Source organism: Micropterus salmoides, unplaced genomic scaffold (genome assembly GCF_014851395.1).
Source record: "Micropterus salmoides isolate LMB-PRFRI ecotype aquatic unplaced genomic scaffold, ASM1485139v1 Ms_hic_scaffold_6, whole genome shotgun sequence".
Lineage (NCBI taxonomy): Eukaryota > Metazoa > Chordata > Actinopteri > Centrarchiformes > Centrarchidae > Micropterus > Micropterus salmoides.
In genome coordinates, this window is record NW_024044348.1 from 8,396,044 (window position 1) to 8,415,377 (window position 19,334).

Sequence of the window (19,334 nt, forward strand, 5' to 3'; positions counted from 1 at the left end):
AGAAAAGGCGTGGCAATAGCGGACAGACTGAATGAGTAAGTAGCTAAAAGTATTACTGCTCCTAACTGAAACTGTCATAATTAAAACATTATCATGAATGGTAACGTTATGTCAGACCTTTATAGCGGCAATTCACAACAAAAGTAAAAAGAAATCACATTGTATTTTTATATATATATATATATTTAATATTATTTAAAAATATTATTAATTAAAATAATATTTATATATTTATATATATAAAATAACGTTGCGCTGGTGGGCACATAAGGGCTCAGATTAGGGGTGTGATGATACACTTGACTAACGAGATGTGATGATGCACAATTCTGTGTACATGAGAACAAGAAGGGAAAAATATTTTGAAGTAATATTCAACGCTGAAATATCTGAGTGGGGAGTCAGGGGGTCCTCCACCAGACATTTTTGAAGATTTAACACTTAATTTTCTTACTTCTGGAGAAATATTCTGTACCAATTTATGGTGCAAATGTCTTTATTTATACAAAAGAAACACAAAATTAATCTGGCAGGAGACAAATGTAAAAATATAATGCAGTAATCAACAGCTTGTTCTTTTAGTTTAAGTTACTTTTTTGGACAAGGCACATTTGTTTCTTCTATGTTTACATTGTATTGCATGTTTTCTTATTGTGCAAATAAACCTTTCTTAAAGCATTTTCAGTTATTTTACATTTTTCATTGCAAGTAACATTTTTAACAAATGTTTTCAAAAAGTATGTAGACTATATATATATATATATATATATATATATATATATATAAAATGGGCAGAGAGGTTGGGAGGATGTCAATTGTGTGAAAATGATGTACTTGTTTTGTCAATATAGATAAGAAGTCGGTGATATGGTGCTCATAGAAAATACTGTATCATATTTGTAACTTGACCATGAGGCTGTAGTTCTACAGTCTGACAGCAGTATTACCTGAAGGACATCCACAGGTGAACAGTTCCTGCTGTGCTAATTGATAAGTGTTTTACAAACTGTCAGATGTCTGAACACACTTAAATTAGTTAAAAATTAACAAAAAGAAAATATCAACAAATACTCCGGCAGGGTACGGAAATAAAAAGAGGGACTGAGGAAATTGACTTGGAAATCCAGCAACTGGAAAGTGAAGTGATCATTGCAAAGCACACTGTAAGCATGACTGTAGCACGATGTATTATCATTGTTTCCTTTCCCAAGCTGTCAGCAGATGTTCCCAGGGAGAGAAAAAAAGGTATGTGTATGTGTGTAAGAGATACACATATGATCTCTCTCTCTCTCTCTCTCTCTGTATATATACATATATATATATATATACGCTGCAGCAACACAAAGGAGGCTAACCCTACCTCACGGCCCTACCAAACCCTACCAAAACTACACTTTGTCACTTTTTCTGAAAGCGTCGGTATTGGACGCCATGAGATGAGAACGCTCTGGATTTTCACACACAACCATTTCTAGGGCTTACAGAGAATGGTCCGAAAAAGAGAAAATATCCAGTGAGCAGCAGTTGTGTGGACGAAAATGCTTTGTTGATGTCAAAGGTCAGAAGAGAATGGGTTCGAGATGACAGAAAGGCAACAGTAAAGTTACTGTTGCCTTTTATTTTATACATTTTAGTAAGTATTTAACATTAAATAAAAAACATCAAGCATTAATTCATCACAAACATCAATGGATCTTTCCATCTGGTCCAAAAAATCCCTTCTTAAATAAGCACAGACTATGGAAAACTACCTTGCTGGGATCTCATTTTGATTAAAACTAGTATTTAGTACTTAACAGTGAACTTTGAAAACAGGACTGTAAGATGTCCATTAATTAATTCTTCATTTAGAAAGCCTGGCCCAAACATCTTTTTGAATTTCCATGTACCATGATGTCACTGGCTTAGGAGGCAGGATGAGCTCAAGCACATTATCAAAAACATACCAAAGAACATCCTCACGAGCAGGCCAAAAGAGCCTGTTTGGGCCGACACAGTGTAAGCATTTTACTTGCACATGCGATTCATCCATCGCAAGTATTATTTCTGGGAACAAATCTTTATCATATGTGTGCGCACACCACTGCCCTAGCACCTCTGGGTCTTCCCAATGGATTTGTGTCTGCCTCAGTGACACAGCATCTGGCACCTTCTTAACAAAGCGGAAATGATTTGTGTTCCAACACTCACATTGTAATTGCTTCTGGGTCGAGCACATACAGCTAATATCAGACGGTATCTCTCCTGGAGCAAGAGTTACCACCTGATGTATCCTCATGGTTGCTGGGAGTGCTGGTAGGTTTGATGGCATCCTCTCAAGTGCCTGCTCAACAGTATCACCATCGACAAAGAACAACTTGATCGAAGTGTTGGTCTCCAAAAGGGCCTTGAAGAGCTCATGTGCATCTTGGATGTCCTGGCCATGGCTTATTAGCATGTCAGCAGTCCTCTTCAGTGACATCTCTGCATGTGTTGTCCCTATATTGTCCGGTTTGTGCATGTGTGTATTTCAGACCTGTGTGTAATACCAACAATTAACAACAGAGTGAAGACATTGAGTTTCTCCTTGTGGGATTAATAAAGTATAAAGTAAAAGTAAAGGCTGCTCCAACACCATCTGGTGCTCCTTTGCCATGGCTGGCCTCAAAAGAATTCCATGTCCCTGCCATAATGACTCTTTTCTCCACCTCAGTGCTAAAAAGGAATAAATTGCCCTTTTGCTTGTACTGGGTACAAGGCCCATCACTAAAAAAAGTGTATCACAGAAACCTCTGGGTGTGTTGCCTGCACATAATCCAGTACAAGGTTCAGATGCTCCCATATAGCTGCTGGGCTTTTGTGCTTTGATGGGGATATTGTGCTGAAGCAGGTCGATTCTTGGCTACCACCTACACAAAGAATCCCTGTATGTAGTGTAGTTTAGCCTGTTGATGAGATGATCCAAAGTGCACTGCTTGGATTTCAGAACTGTACTTGCAGGTGAAGTTCTCTGAAAAATCTATGTGAATTAGACATTCATCAGTGGCCATGCTCTTTCTCAGCTCACAGTAGTAGGCATACTGTTGCCTAATATTGAATGAATGCTTCTTGAACTTGCTCAGGTGTGTGTGGAACTAATCAGCAAGTTGCTCCTGTGTTCCGTCAACAATTTGTTTAACAGATATCTTTACTTTTGGCCCCACCTGATCATCCATTTTTGCCTTCTTTTCTGTCCCCCACTGAGTATAGGACACTTTTTTTACGCTGTTGTACATACTGGAGAAGGAAACTGTTTTATCTTTGCAGTTTTCACACTCCCCATACATACAATCCTTGCAAGTGGTATCACAGGACACACTAGCAACTACTTTACTACTACTTACTACTACTTTAGTAAGTCTCTTAAGATCCAAGATCTCGATTAAGATGTTCTGCTAGAAAGCTTAAATTTTCATGCAGTTTGCACTAGCATGTCTCAAGTTCAGACAGAGAGGGGTGCATAACCCGAAACGGATGTAGGTGGCAAAATCAAGAGTATGAGATCCTCACATTCTTCTCTGTGTATACATGAAACATTTTTTGCATCTTTACTTTGCTTCTTGTAATGGTTTGTTTTCTTCATGTAGTTATCCTGCTGACATCATTCCTTTTAAAGAAGCTCTTTATGTTCTTCTGAATAGATGTATCTGCATACCTGTTGACAGTCTTTCTGGTAAAATTGGTCAGGCTTTTGCTCTTCAAAAGGTTCCTGCGTTTCTTTGAAAACCCCTATGACTGTTCTGACCATCTCTGCAGCCTATACTTTTTGACAATCTGTCCCACAGTAACCTTGGCTAAGATTTGTTCATCTTTGTCATTTCTGGCATTCTGGTATTTTCTCTTGATGTCAGAAATAAGTGCTTCATGAAGTAGTAATGTTTTTCTGATTCTGCTGTTCACAGGACAGTTCTTCACCAGTTCACAGACTTCTTCTGAATCTTGGAGATTCATTATGTTTTGCTAATCACTGGAGCCTCTTTTTGTACTGTTCTTTAAGTTTCCTCTCCTTTGTGAGTGCATGTTGAAGTTGTGCTATCTCTTTGTGAAGTTTGTATCTTGCTCTTCGGGATTGTTTCTTTCCCTCCAAATGTTGCCTGAAACAAAACCAGGTAATAAATAATTACCAAAACTGCAGCCAACATTTAAAATCTCACATGGACAAACTCCTATATGCAATTACATATACAGTATACACTTACTCTCTCTAAAACACACACACACCCACACACACACACACACACACACACTACTTTACACTCAACTTCATCTAATCTAAATGAACTCCTTACAACTGACCTCAAGGACCCAGATCTAGGTTGCTCTGCATTTTGATTATCAGGACTTTGTGGAGGGGAGTCGACATTCCTCAAAGCTTTCTTATTCTTCTGTCTTTTTTTGCATCCCTCCACATCTTTCGCTCATGTCGTTTAGCTCTGTCACCCAGAATATAAACATATTGAACATAAAATAACATAATTCATCATCAGTTCACATCACAATACAACAAGTCTACAATTGAGTCATCTACTAAGAAGTGTCAAACATTCAACCCTGTCACAACGATTCAACCCTGTTATAATAAAAAAATGTGATGGGGTTGAATGTGACCGGGTTGAAGTTTTTAGCTAATAGTAGCCATAACTCCATACTTAGCTAAGACAGTAGCACCACATGACATCATAAAATTGTAATATTTTGCAAAACTATTATTTAACTCTTCTTAAACAGTTGTTTACTATCATTTAGTCATACAACAGAGTTGAAATGTTGAGCCTGATGTGGTGTCTGAACGATAATGCTGCGATGATGTGTTGAGAAGAAATCCGCTTGACACTGTTCTTGATTATAAAAGTTTATTACATCAAAGAATTCAGCATCAATTACAAGCTCTGCAGCAGCTTGGAGAGTGACCCAGCCCAATAACCACTCTGTCTGTCTGTACATCGAACACAGCTTATATAGGACATGTTTAGGTCTCTGCTAAATACCATATAAGGGCACAGTGCTGTAGAATAAGTGTAACCATCTGTTAGACACCACAGAAGGGTACAGTCCCTTCATACACACTAATCTCTTCATACACACTAATCTCTTCTTCCCCTAACACTGCACCCATCAATCATTACTTCCCCTAACACTGTGCCTCTCTCAAGCTCTGGGTCAGGGGTCAAGTTCTATAGGAGGGTTCACTCTTGGTACACCCATCAATCATTACTTCCCCATAAGGGTTCACTGTCCCTCTCTCCAGCTGCAGAGCATTATGTTAAACTGTAATGGTCAAATGCACATATGTTATACACCACAATGACAATCTTAATCTGACAGTGAAAAACATGAAATATAGGTAAGAAAAGATACTGACACTTGCCTTTCTTTGCCGCATCTTCTTCAAGAGACTTGTGTGATGCCACAGGGATTTATCCATTATTTTTATAGGGAGGTAAATAGTGTGGCGTGACGGGGTTGAAAACAAACTGGGTGTGTAAATATTGAAATTTCATATGTAATTCATGCATTTTTATATATATATGTATATTTTAGTTAAAGTAGACAAACGTGATTATATTAGCAGCAACATTTTGGTATTAATTGCAATTTTTATTTGTTTGATATTCAATGAAAATATAATGAAGGTTAGTAAGGATCTGCAAACATGCTTGTTGTCTGCTAATTAGACAACCCATTGTAATTAAATAAAATTAAAAAAACAATCGTGTTGCATTATAATGCAAAAGCACCTGGTTCTATTAATTGATAGCGTTAAAATGCATTTTGTGATTTCCTTTAATTGAAAATCTTTAAAGTAAGTTTGGGGGACTTGAAGGGCACCCAATTCAGAGAATCACCCAACTCAAATAAGCACTTGTTACAACCAAGGTATGTAGAATACCATCTCCGAACGCACAACACGTCGAACCTTGAAGCAGATGGGCTACAGCAGTAGAAGACAACACCGGGTGCCAGCTGTCAGCTAAGAACAGGAAACTGAGGCTACAATTCACACAGGCTGACCAAAATTGGACAATAGAAGATTGGAAAAATGTTACCTGGTCTGATGAGTCTTAATTTCAGCTATGAAATTTAGATGTTAGGTTCAGAATTTGGCGTAAACAACAAGAAAGCATGGATCCATCCTGCCTTGTATCAACTGTTCAGGCTGGTGGTGATGTAATGGTGTGGGGAATATTTTCTTGGCACACTTTGGGCCCCTAAACGCGACAGCCTATCTGAGTTTGTTGCTGACCATGTCCATCCGTTTATGACCACAGTGTACCCATCTTCTGATGGCTACTTCCAGCAGGATAATGCACCATGTCACCAGTGTTGGGCAAGTTACTCAGAAATAGTAATATATTACTAGTTACTTATAACTCCTTTAAAAAGTAATATTATTACCTCACTTATTACTGGGTGACAAAAGTAACTACTTACGTTACTCGTAACGTTACTATATTACTTTCCGGTGTTTCCCACAGAATGGACAGGTTTGTGCAGCAGTGTTCATGAGAGAGAAAGAGGGAGCGAGCAAGGAGTTTTTACTTTTAAACAGCTGTTTTTCTGCACATGTAGCCTATTTATAAGAGTAGTATTCAGTAGTTACAAAATGCTACGTTAAAGCCACTCTCTCCCGACAAGTCCAAGCATCAGTGGCAGTAGCTGCTAGAGTTTTTTTCTGTAAGTTTCATGTTGCTGTGCTGCTTCAGCAGACGCTTCAATAAATCAGATGTAGAAATGTTCGCGGTTGAAAGCTTTTTGCTGGTTTACACTAGACGACAATGTTCTTTGCATCCGAGTATGACACAATAATGGCAGCAGCCACTTACAGCTGTGGAAAGAACGCCTCTCTCCCTCGTTCTCCATTCTTCCTTTAGTGTTTGGCTATCAGCGTACATGAACAACAAAGTCTGGTGCCGCTGAGCTGCCGCACAGTTGTGGATTCACGTCAAAGATGGTGCGTTCAGTAACGAGTTCCGCAGTGTTACTTGCATTAGTAACTAGTAATAATATTACTGTTTTAGAAAAGTAATTAGTTACACTACTTAGTAACTGGGAAAAGTAATATTATTACAGTAACGCGTTACTGACCAACACTGAATGTCACAAAGCTTAAATCATCTCAAACTGGTTTCTTGAACATGACAGTGAGTTCACTGTACTCCAATTGCCTCCACAGTCACCAGATCTCATTCCAATAGAGCACATTTGGGTTGTGGTGGAACGGAAGATTCGCATCACGGATGTGCGGCGTTGCATCAAAAATCGATGATTCACCATGAAACAGGAAGTTGTTATAACTCAGTGTAAATGCTCACATCTGTACCAAACTTTAAAGGTATGATGATATTCCCGCCTAAAGACATCCATATACCAATAACTACTACTACTTTACAAAAGTCATAGCGCCACCTACTGGCAACATTGACCATTTCTCAATGCAGCCCCCGTTTTACGGTTTACATAGATGCAAGAAATTTGTGGCACACGTATCATCCCAGGACACACAAAAAAGCCTCTTGGAGCCATACCCTAAAACCAACATAAAGTCGGCCATTTTAAATTAAATGTTAATTTTTGGCGATTTACACATTCCGTATCTTAACCAACTCCTCCTAGAGATTTAATCTGATCAACATCATATTTTTGCTGTGCAATCTAATGGCATTGACTACGAAAACCTGTGCTGTTTCATTTATTGTTTAGTGTCTGTGGCATGGCATCAAAGTTTGATGATTTGCCATAGGACAGGAAGTTGTTGTAAATTCAGAGTACATTCTCACATCTGTATCAAACATTACATAATTGATAAGACTCCCTCCTTGAACACGTTTACATGCAAATATTCACTCATTGTCATAGTGCCACGAACTGGAAACAAGAAAGGAAGCTCATTTCATCATTTAATATACATGAAATTTTCACAGTGTGGTCCAAACTTCACGTGCTGGGACATAAAACGGGATTAGAAGATGCTCTTTAGCTCCACATAGGGGACACAGGATGTCACATTTCTCTTTCATGAGGCGTCCAAAGCGCATGATTACCACGGCCGCAACAAGCACCGATGCACGTCATGGAACGAAGGCCCATCCAACGCTGCTTGTGTTGGATCAAACTTGTGTTAAATTATTCTGATAATAAAGTGAAATCAGTCAAAATCAAATCAAAGTAAAGCAGCAAATCCTTAAATTTGAGAAGCTAGAACCAATGAAGGAGACAATTAGGCGATTATAAAAATAATTGGCAAAGATGCACCAAATACAATTTTTCAGGTCAATTCTGATTTTTGAAGTCTGACCTGCTGATTCCGATTTTGGCCGATTCCATTTTTCTTTTTTTAGCAGTCTTCAAAATATTCATATATATCAGAGTTTTAGTAAAATGCTAAGTTTGTTCCACAAAATCCAGTCTTTTGCACTGAAAAAGAATCCCCGTTATTTATATACATTTCCCTTTAACAATTTCGGGATAAAAATGTAAGTACTTTGTGAAGTCACTGCCATAACGTCTACCAGCTGTTGCTGGGTGATCCAACAAAGTCTTGAACAAGAGTTGTGTAACACCCCTTTTTGGTTCGGAATTGACCAACCAGTGGTTAAAATAAGTGGGCAACAACACCAACAAGCTGTGCAAAATATAGCCTCCAAGTTTATTCATACATTTCAGTAAATTGACATGAAAAAAGGGTTAAAACAAGGCTGAAGCTAAGAAACCTAAAAAGTGAGTTCAAATGGGGGAAGCTCAGGGTCGGTAAAATAAAAAGGGAATCAGGCTCTTTGTGGCTGGGTGTGCTCAACTTCGTTTCCCTGCGTGGGGCGAAGCCAAACAACAGGGACGGGTCTGCTGCAGCTGGTCACAGGCTGGTCAGTTGTGGCCTCCTCACTGCACTGTAAAAATTATTATTATTATTATTATTATAATTAAGTTCAATTGCTGCCTTAAAAATGTGAGTAAACTCAACTTTAAGAAAAGCTTTGTTTCAACTCATGATGTTTCGTTATACAATTTGTTTAATTAATGATAATTTGTTGTTTGAACTTAATACTGTGAGTTAAAACAACTATCTATATTACATTGTCCATTCAAGTAAACTTGCTTTCACTTGTCTAACAAATATACAATTCTACACCCCTTCAACTCACATTTTTAAGTTCAGATAACTCAACTTGAAGATTGCCTTTGTTTCAACTCATAAATTTAAGTTCATAAAGTGGATATAACTACAGTGTTCTAGTTCTCCCAATGTTAGTTAAATGAACAAGTTTGAGTTATTCTTACTCATAGTTTCAAGTTAAAGCAACTTAACCAAATTAATACTACTTTCCATTTGAAGTTAAGGGATTTAAATTCCAAATTTGTTTTAGTTTACATCTATAAAGCGCCTTGAAGACAGACCACAACAGCACCACTGTGCTATTATCTTCAATGACTTGTGACGGGGCAGAGTAGCTTGCTGGTGCGCTGTGCACGCCGCAGTCAAAGTTCAAAATAGCAGCAGATGTCACCTCCTTTCTGAAAGGGCCTTAAGGCCGTTGTCTGGAACCCTTTCCACCGGTAGCACTAGTCTTGTTTACCACAGAAGTGTCTATATTTTGGTTGGAATTTGATTATATGACTTATCTGCAGTGTATAATTAGCAGGGGTGAGCAAGAACACCAAATTTTCTGTATCTGTACTCAGAATTGGCGGGGCTTAATCTATAAGTGGGTGGTATTAACTGGAAGTTATTTTAGCCTGAATTTTTTATCAGAACTTGCTATATTTATTAGAAAACCATTTACAGAACAGCCTCAGAATTGAGCTTCAGAGAATAGTAATTGATTTTTTTATATTCATATATTTATATGATATATATAAGATATTGGCACATTTTACTCTGATGATACTCATAAGAAGTATCTGTACCGGATACTCGTTTCAACCGAGTACTTGCTAAACCCTAATAATTAGTTGATTATGTATATGTTTTTCTCAAACTCAAAAGACGCAGCACCTAGGCAATCCTCATACTCGCGCCTTTTTTTTCAACTGATAACTTACATACGTAAGTTCAATCAACACGACAAAAGTGTCAAATAGTTAACACAATGAATTAATGCAAGTTTAACTTTCTAAAACTCATACAGTTGAGTTCAAAATCCAAAACTTGTCAGAGCTATTTGAGTTAAAAAGAAGAAGTAAGTTGACATGACTAAATGGGTCTATGATTCTTTTCAGTGTACTTGGGGCCACTGTTAACACCACTAAGTAGCTGTGGCTCTGCACCATGCGATTCCCCAGACAACGACCCAGCCATGTGCCACACTATCTGGGATATCAGCAGCAGCCTCAGCACACCCGCACACTGCATACAGGAGACAAGCAAAAAACTCCTTAAACAGCAATTTACAAACATTCCACACGACAGAAACTGCCATCAGCCCACATAACACATTATATATACACCCATAGAAGAAGACAATCATATCACAACTCTGTACCTGCACACAGGAGACAAGCAGAAAATTCACTGAGCTTAGTGTGTAGCTGGTTAATTGACTGCGGATCGGAGGTCAATTTCTGAGCCCATCCCCATGCAATCAACCCATGTGAAAACCACACCCACCAAATGCACACTCACTCTAGGTGCTCACCCATCACACTATCACTGCACTAAAATCAGGCCGATACAGGTCTACCCCATTACAGTTGCATTTTTTGCACTTTTGTTTTATGTTTTACATATTTTATATATACAAATAGATGCCCTACATGAAATATTACAAAAATTAGTTAGTTACTGAAAAAAACAAATAGTATTATCCCTAATCAACTGTTTAGTGCCTTAATTTCTGCAAAAATATCTTAATCTAAGCCCTCTGAGGAATAACCAGGGCTAGAGTTAACTGAGGAGGCAAAACTGTATCCATCATGTCCTCTGTCATAATCTGTTCCCCACATGTTAGAGTGGATTTAAACACAAATAACATTCACTGCCATTCTCTCCATCCCTAGTCAGTGCATCACCATTAGGGTAATGGTGTTCAGCTCATATGCACGCTAAGAAATGGATTTAGGATCCATTAGCTTATTAGGCGTAAAATGACATTATCTCCTCTCAATGTGAACTCCGTAGCAGCCATTCTGAGATAAATTATGCCGTAGCAACACCCCCTGATCTGTCAATCAATCCTCTTATCAGTTTGTCTCCCCCAGGGATTGCAATCAGCCATTCAATGCATACTTTAAATGAATGTGCACTGGCTGAGACATGCAGCATGTTTGTAGAATGATTCATCTAAATGAGAGAGATATTCTGAAGTATTGGAAATACTTGAATAGAACCTTGTAGAGGGTGCATGGACTATGAACAATATTTTTTGTCGAGTGCTTCTAGAGTTCAAACTTTTCATTCACCAGACATTGAATATTAATATGTTATGTTTCTTAAGTGTATACTATTAAATCTTCAACTTACAATTATTTTCATCATCAATTTATCTGTTGCATATTTTACCAATTTATTGATTAACGTGAGCCCAACATCAAGGGTCTACACTGCTCATTTTGTCTGAACTAGTTTTAGTCAATAGAAACTAAAGAAAGTTTAGTCTTGTTTTTGTCATGCATTTTTAATGAGTAACTCTTCTAAGCTTTTGAGGCTCCAGCTGAGATATTGCCATGTTTGTTGTTTAAAGTTACCATGGTCACAGATGTCATTCTTGTGTATTGTTGGTTAGAGGGAAAAACGCTGTTTATGACGATTAAACAATTAAAATTTGCACAATCATGATTTGCTGTAATTAATAGCGATTAATCGCATTGTTGATTTTGCGCAAAATTGAATAATAAATTCTTGCACACTTTTATTTTAAATGTACTGCTTACACAAAAGTGCAATAACATATGGTTTGCAAACACTTTAAATAAATAAGGTATCTTTTAGCAGTAGTATTCCCTTTAGATAGTAGCAATAAAATATTTCTTGTAAATCTCAGCGTAAACATTATTGTAATCAAATAGAATAATAACCAAAGCTATTTGCCACTGCCAGGGCATTACCTTTTATAGCTTGTTAAAATAAGTTAAAGTCCAGAGCCACAATCATAACATCATAACAGGCACCTACTGAGCAACAGTTTAACATATATAAATCTGTTTTCTTATTTTTTTCTGAACAGGTATCATTGGAAGAGAGACTGATCCTCGCTGTTTGTGAGTTTCCAGAATCTATTACTGTTTACTAAACAGGACATCAACAGGAGGGAATTTGCATGGCAGAGCATCCCCGCAAAACTAGATGAAGGCCTATCAGGTAAAGTTATGTAACGTTAGCCTATAATTTTAACTTAAGTTAAATAGGCTACAGCTGTTTAGTGCACAGAAGCCGTTGCCATGGTTACTATCCATAGAGCGCCTGCCGTTTACTTGCGGAGCGCTGTCTCCTGTCTGATCACCAGAGCGCAAAGCAACCCCGCAGGGACAAGCGATTACGTTGTGATTTTAAGAACGTTCCTAAGACCGACATCTTCCCCAATACTAATCAGCATGCAGTGTGCAGCTATCTACTTCGCTATGGCATTTGATCTCTGGTCTTGCTTTGTTTATCCACTTCTCCCACACGCTGCATCCAACGTAGTCTGCCGAAGCCTCCCTCCACTGCTTGTTTGCATGGGTGATTTGCAGGCTGATCAACATCCCACCCCTCCTGTGACCCATGGTTTGACTGTATGTGTATTCAGAGCCAGTGAGCAATGGACTTTCAAAATAATAATAATAATCATAATAATAATAATAAAAACTGCGTTAACGTGCGATAAAATAATTGATGGCGTTAGTGCGTTAATGCGATAATAGCACGTTAACATGCCCGGCCCTAGTAGTGATATTACTTTAGAGGAAGATATTTATAGTTGACCTCCAACTTTTGTCCTGGGACTTACTCATTCCTTTTGATAGCAATGCAAAAGATAGCTGACTAAAAGTAGCTCTAAAAACAGTAACCTTTTTATAAATGCTACAATATTTGTTTTCATAGTTTGTCACATTGTTTTGTTGCTGCTGCTATCTAGCACTCAGTGGATTACAGATTAATTTAGTCCATAAATCTTTTTATGAAGGACTGGTTGTCAGATAACATTAATGACAGAGACTGAACGTTGCTGAATGCATGATGCTTTCTATTAACAGTAGTGCAACAGGTCAAGTGGCTAAATCAGATTCTGTTTTATGAATCATGTTCTATACTACAGTGATTTCACAGATGCGTGCAGTTCATTGAATAAGACTTTGCACTTGAGACAGTAATTAGTTAATTTGTCTATTCTTCCATCTTTGACAAAACTTCTGTTAATTAACTAATTGTTTCACCAATCGCATATATGCTGTAAAAAATTACTAAATGCTTCCAGAATTTTGTCCCGCATTAAATAACTTATAAATATGACCATAGATGTATGATTAAATGTGTATACTTTGAAGATGTTTAAACAGAAACTACCAGTGTGGCCTTAGGAGGATGAATTAGGAATGAAATAGTGTGACTCTGAATGGTTAGCTGTGCTCCAAATTGGAATCTCTCTTCTCCTTGCTTCATTATCGCAACTTTCTTTTTGTGTCTGCTTGGAGGCTAATTAAGGGGGGACAGAGAGAGCGAGAGAACAAGACCCTACTGATGGAAATCAAATGAGAAGGATGGGAAGGGGAGAATAGAGGAATAATCGGCCGTCTGATGAACGCTTACCATGCCCTTGATGAATAGCGCCAATGCCTTTCTAAAATGGATGCGAGGCAAGTGAGACAAGTGCCAGGGACAAGCTAGACTTTGTCTATGTATGCAGAGTGTTGGAATAACCAAGTGTAGGAATAACCAAGAGTAAGCAGAATCAGCTTAATTTACTGGCTTGAGTCTTAATATATGTCCCCATATCCCCTCACAGATAGACCACATAGCACAAATGAGCTTGCCAGAATTCATTCTGATTCAATTTACACTGCTCAAATAAGTAGGCCTATACTGCTGAAAAAAACACTTTAATGATTAATCATTTCTCAAAATAATTGCTGATCAATTTTCTGTTGATTGACAAATTAATTATTCCACTAAAATCATAAATCTGACAAAAGAAACAAATCCTCACATATGTTTAGCTGAAAACAGTGAATGCATTTTTGCTTGATAAATGTCCTAAATCATTAATAAAATACAAATAAATTTAGATAGATTTAGATAGCTGTCCATCGTTTCTCATACAAAGTTTCAGAAAAAAGTCCAATCAGTCAAAAATGGTAAAAAATGTAATTACAAGTGCAGTTTATTGCTTAAGCTGCAGCAAATCCTCACAATTGAGAGGCTAGAACGTAATGTTTTACATTTTTAACTGGAAACAGACTTTAATGAGTCAGATGCAGAGAGCAATGTGAGCCTCTCTTTTTCACTCTATGGGAGGTCAATCAATCACTTTGAGTTTTCCTTTAAATCCTTTATGACAAGTGACCTTGCAAAATGGCTTTTGTCAACATCTCTGCATTGTAATTCATGCTAAATGACACAGCTATGACTGTGCCAGTGCAGTATCATTCAAATTGGTCATCTAATCTAATACAAAAGTCCACTTTATTAAATAAACCATGTCTCATGCCATGTCTAAATGGAATAAATTCTCTAAAGCAAAAAGAAAGTCAGATCATAAGTAGGAGAACTCTTTTTGTTTGATGACACTGCTTTAAATGCACAGGATTTTAGTCTCCAGTCAAGCCTGCAGGGTGAGGCTACTGAGCATTTACCTTCCCTCGACAGGAGGGAGTTAAGAGTATGCTGCCATTTGATTAACATGTAGATGAATGTGCCTGTCGTCTTTATTCTTCTAAGCATTCCCAGAACTAAGAACGAAATCATGCCAAAAACACAGAAAGTCCATTTCTGAATTCACTCTATTCACTCAGCCTCTGGTTTGATAATTAAAGGGAAGCACATGAGAGCACAGAGGCAAAAGGATACCTATACGTCTGGGCTCATTGTGACTGACAAGACACAATGGCCATGTAATGTTTTGATGTGATGGGTTGGGGTGTGGGGGTCACATTTACATATCCTGAATGAAATGTGTAAAGGGTTATTGTCAACAAGGCAGAAAGAGTAAAAAGGAAAAAACAAAGCAGGGGCCTTTGTCCTTCATTACAAATGTTCCCTCTTCAGAGATAAACCTGGAAAGCCAGTGAGAGTGCCATTTGAATGGCATTAGACTTTGTTTACTGCACTTGTACAATCACACTATTGATGGATGTTCTTTGTAGGTATTATTCTAATCTCTTTGAAAACACAATTCAACACAAACACACCATCTCTGACGAATAGACTGCTGTCATGTAAATACAAAGAGCTCTTACACTGTGTAAGGTAAAAAGTGGGTTTTATATGAAGGCAAGACAATTGACACTGTCACATGATGTATAAAACATTATGATGGCTTACAGCAAAATGTGTAAGACGATGCTTAACACATACACACATCGTATTGAAAATGGTTATGTAATGTAATAAAAATAGCAGCTCAGATTTGGGATCACTCTTTATAGACATATTTCAAACAAGTTGCAAAAGTAGTTGGAATCAACAGAATATGTAGTTCAGATTAAAATAGACCTGTAATTGCCCCACAGGGAATGCATTTTTTTTAACTTGAGAGAAGAAGATACAAGACAGGACAGAAAATATGAAGACAACTGTACATACAACTAAGTGCTAAATAGATTTATTTATGGAGGATGGTATATTTGAAGTTGTGAGAAATTACTCTCTCTAAGCTTAAATGTGAGCACCTATACTGCTTCTCTGACTGTCTCCATTTTTTGTTTTTTTCCAACATGGAGATATGTTCAAGTTATGCAGATTATCTTTGTTACCAAATAGGAGGAATATAATGAAAAGAAGCTGTTGTTCAATTTTTTGCCAAGTGAGAGCTTGGCCATGTTGTGTGATTCATATCAGTCTGGCATGTGGACAATCATCTACTCTGCAGCATATCTTTATGTAATCAACACAATCATGGAGAGGGGATTCTGTATAAATGTATCTGACTGCATCATAATACACATAATGGTAGGTAACTTATTTAAATCTCCTGACACATTGACAGGATTGGTCAGAATCTAATGTTAATTAATATTCTGCTTTTCACAAACAGTTCAGGTTCGTACAGTGAAATTGTAAAGCAGTCATCCTCCTGATAAATTCTGAGCTACATCAGAGGTGTCTAAAAACGTATTTCAGAACCTAAAAGTTTTAATTCTGTTTCATCTGGAAGGCTTGCACAGCTCAACATAATTTAAAAGACAAGTTGAGGTGGAGTGAAATTGCCATGTGTGTGCGGGTCTCTAAATCTGATAAAATTATTTGTTTGGTAGGAAGGTTTGCAGATTCGGATAACATCAGAGCCAGTTCCCGCATCACTACAGCAGAGCTCTTTGCTTGATGGAACTGGATGGATTCACCAAAACAACATGGAGGAAAGCCTAGTTCTTGCTGTATTCTGGTAACCTGGGATGACCCAACAGAAGACATTTATCAGCTTGTTTTGAGGAGCTTTGTTCTCATGTTTAAAGAGTACAGAAATGATAAATGTTATGTATTTATGTTTTTCCTGAGTAAAAAAGCCCCCGATCGGTGGCATGTTACATTTTGAAAGTGTTGTAATTATGTCATCTATAAGGTGGCCCTAAAGTGCAAACCACAACAGCAGTTCGCCATAACATGACAGCAATTTGAAATGCTGTCATGTTATGGCAAATTGCAGTCATGTTGCAGTGAATTGCTTTTGTGTTGTGGCGATTTGCTTAAGTGTTGTGGCTATTTACTGTCGTGTTGTGGTGAATTTCTGTTGTGGTTTGCACTTCAGGGCCACCGTACATCTAACCCTAACCTTAAATTCACAAGAGGCAAGTGCCCTAGCCCAAGACAAGAAACATAAACACCTGAAGGATGCACTTAAAGCTTGTGTATCCCTGAAGTGAATTACATAAATATACTCTTGCTGCAACAATTTATCGATAAGTTGTCAGATATTAAATTAACCTTAACGATTGTGATAATCAATTAATCAGCTTGAGTAAAAATAGATGGTGATCCACTGGTATGGTGGAAAGGCAATGAGTGTCCTCACACTGCCAAGATGGCCAGAAGAAGTCCCAGTGAGAGGATGTTCTCCATGGCAGGGGACATTGTGACTGCAAAGATGTCTAACCTCTCCCCAGACAATGTAGACATCGTCATCTTTTTGAAAAATAATTTGAAGTTATGAGCACAGGGCTGCTTTGCTTTCTTTCTTTTTTTGATGATGTGGATGCAGGCAATTTCTTTATCTACTACAATATTTAACGAAAGAAGGGATCGTGCTTCACTTTAGTTGCACTTTAATTATCAATTGAGTACTGAATATTTCAGCCTTTATAGTTTAAAATTTGATTTAAACATTGGACATCTTGAATATTGTTTTAAAGGGTATGCTACTTTGTGAATTATCATTTGCCCAGCCAATGAGCTGAAACTACTTTGCCTTGGGTGGCCCAATCAGGGTTTTTTTTTGTCACTGAGGTACACACACCCTCCACCAGAATGAGTTTACAATATGTTGCAAAGTTATTATGATTTGATCAAAAATCCTACTTTGATGATGCATAGATAAAAATCTATCACTTCAAAGGGGAGCATCTAAAGTTGTGCAATACCATAACTTGAGGTCTTTTTAACATTACATCAAATTTCATCAAAAAAATTCAGAAAGTGAAATCTAGATGGAGGGATACACAAATTATAAAATGCAAGCTGAATTCAAATTGCAAAATTGTAATGATCAAGAGTTTTACTATTGCATAGCACATAATGACCATGATTTATCTGGGAGTGTATGACAGGGTTGATTAGCATCAATGACCCAACAGTAATTTTGCCAAAAGCTTTAAAAGCTCCATTTTCAATCTCTACTGCAAGTAGTTAAAAGTACGGATCTCCTCAGTGATCCGTACTTTTATGGTGTAGGATGGTATCAGAAGTGGGATGGACTGAAGCAGTTTGGGTATGAATTGAACACACTATATAAACAGTGGGATTTGTGCTCCCAAGGGAGAGAAAGAGTTGAAGCTGTGCTGCTACCAACATGTGCCAGTTAAGTTAGTCATTTTCTGTAAGTCCTTTTGTTTGTTTGTTTGTTTGAGTTATTCGTGTACTGCAGACCACTGTAAATATGTCTGAGTCTGCATACCTACAACCGTCCTAGCCACTGGGCCAAGCTACAACACATTATGTGGCAGTGTAGGAATACAGGAGGCAGTGAAGAAAATGGAAGAAAATGTCATCCAGACAGAAGAAACTACTAGTGGTACAAGATGTCTGTGACCAACAGGGGGCTGAAGGAGGTCAACCCCCGGAACAAGAAAACTTGACTGAACTGTCGAACCTTCTGCTAGGCTTATTGCAACAAGCATGTCATACATGTGGTCAGGCAGGTCATTTTAAGGCAGAGTGTCCTAGGGTACCGGTTAGTAAAAACTAGATGTGTTTTGCTCCCCAGTTATCAGTCAATGAGCTAGAGAGGGATGAGGTCTCGCAGTGAGCTTACAATAGATGTGTTAATTGGAGACAGGCCCTGTGTAGCTGTTTTAGATTCAGGAAGTAATCACAGCCTAGTTAGGCAGGATAGTCTCCCGAGGGAGGCTATTTTTTGTGGAGGGACAGTAGATGTTTATTGTATTCATGGTGACATGGTATCTGAGTACCCCAGCTCAAGTAGATATCCAGGCTGAAGGTCAACACTACTTGCTGACAGTAGGAGTATTTCAACAACTTCCCTATCAGGTTGTATTAGGCGGTGATCTCCCTATCCTTGCTGAATTGATAACCAAGCAGTCTGGTGAGACTAGGGCTAGCTGCGCCAGTGCAAGTTTGCTAGCCATCACAAGGTCTAAAAGCAGGCAGGAGCAGGATAGTTCAGTGGGGTGGGAGGAGTTACCTTTTTCAAATCAGGAAGTGACGAGTGTCCAGGAGTGACCAGAGAGACTAAGGAAAGGAAAAGCAAGAGACAGAGGAGACAGGACAAGGTAAGAGGGACAAAAATAGCTGAGCATGTGTCTGAACCTTTAGAATCTGAACATTGTGCTATTGCTAGTGACGTTGCTAAGCTACAATGAGGACCCCACACTAGCAAGTTTTTTTTTGTAAATGTGTGCCTGAGTCAACCTAAGTGATAGGTAGAGAGAAGGAAGCATTTGTGGTCAAGGGAAACATGCTGTATCGCTGTAGCCAGATTGGTGACCAGCTAGTTGTTCCCCTTAGTTTCAGACCC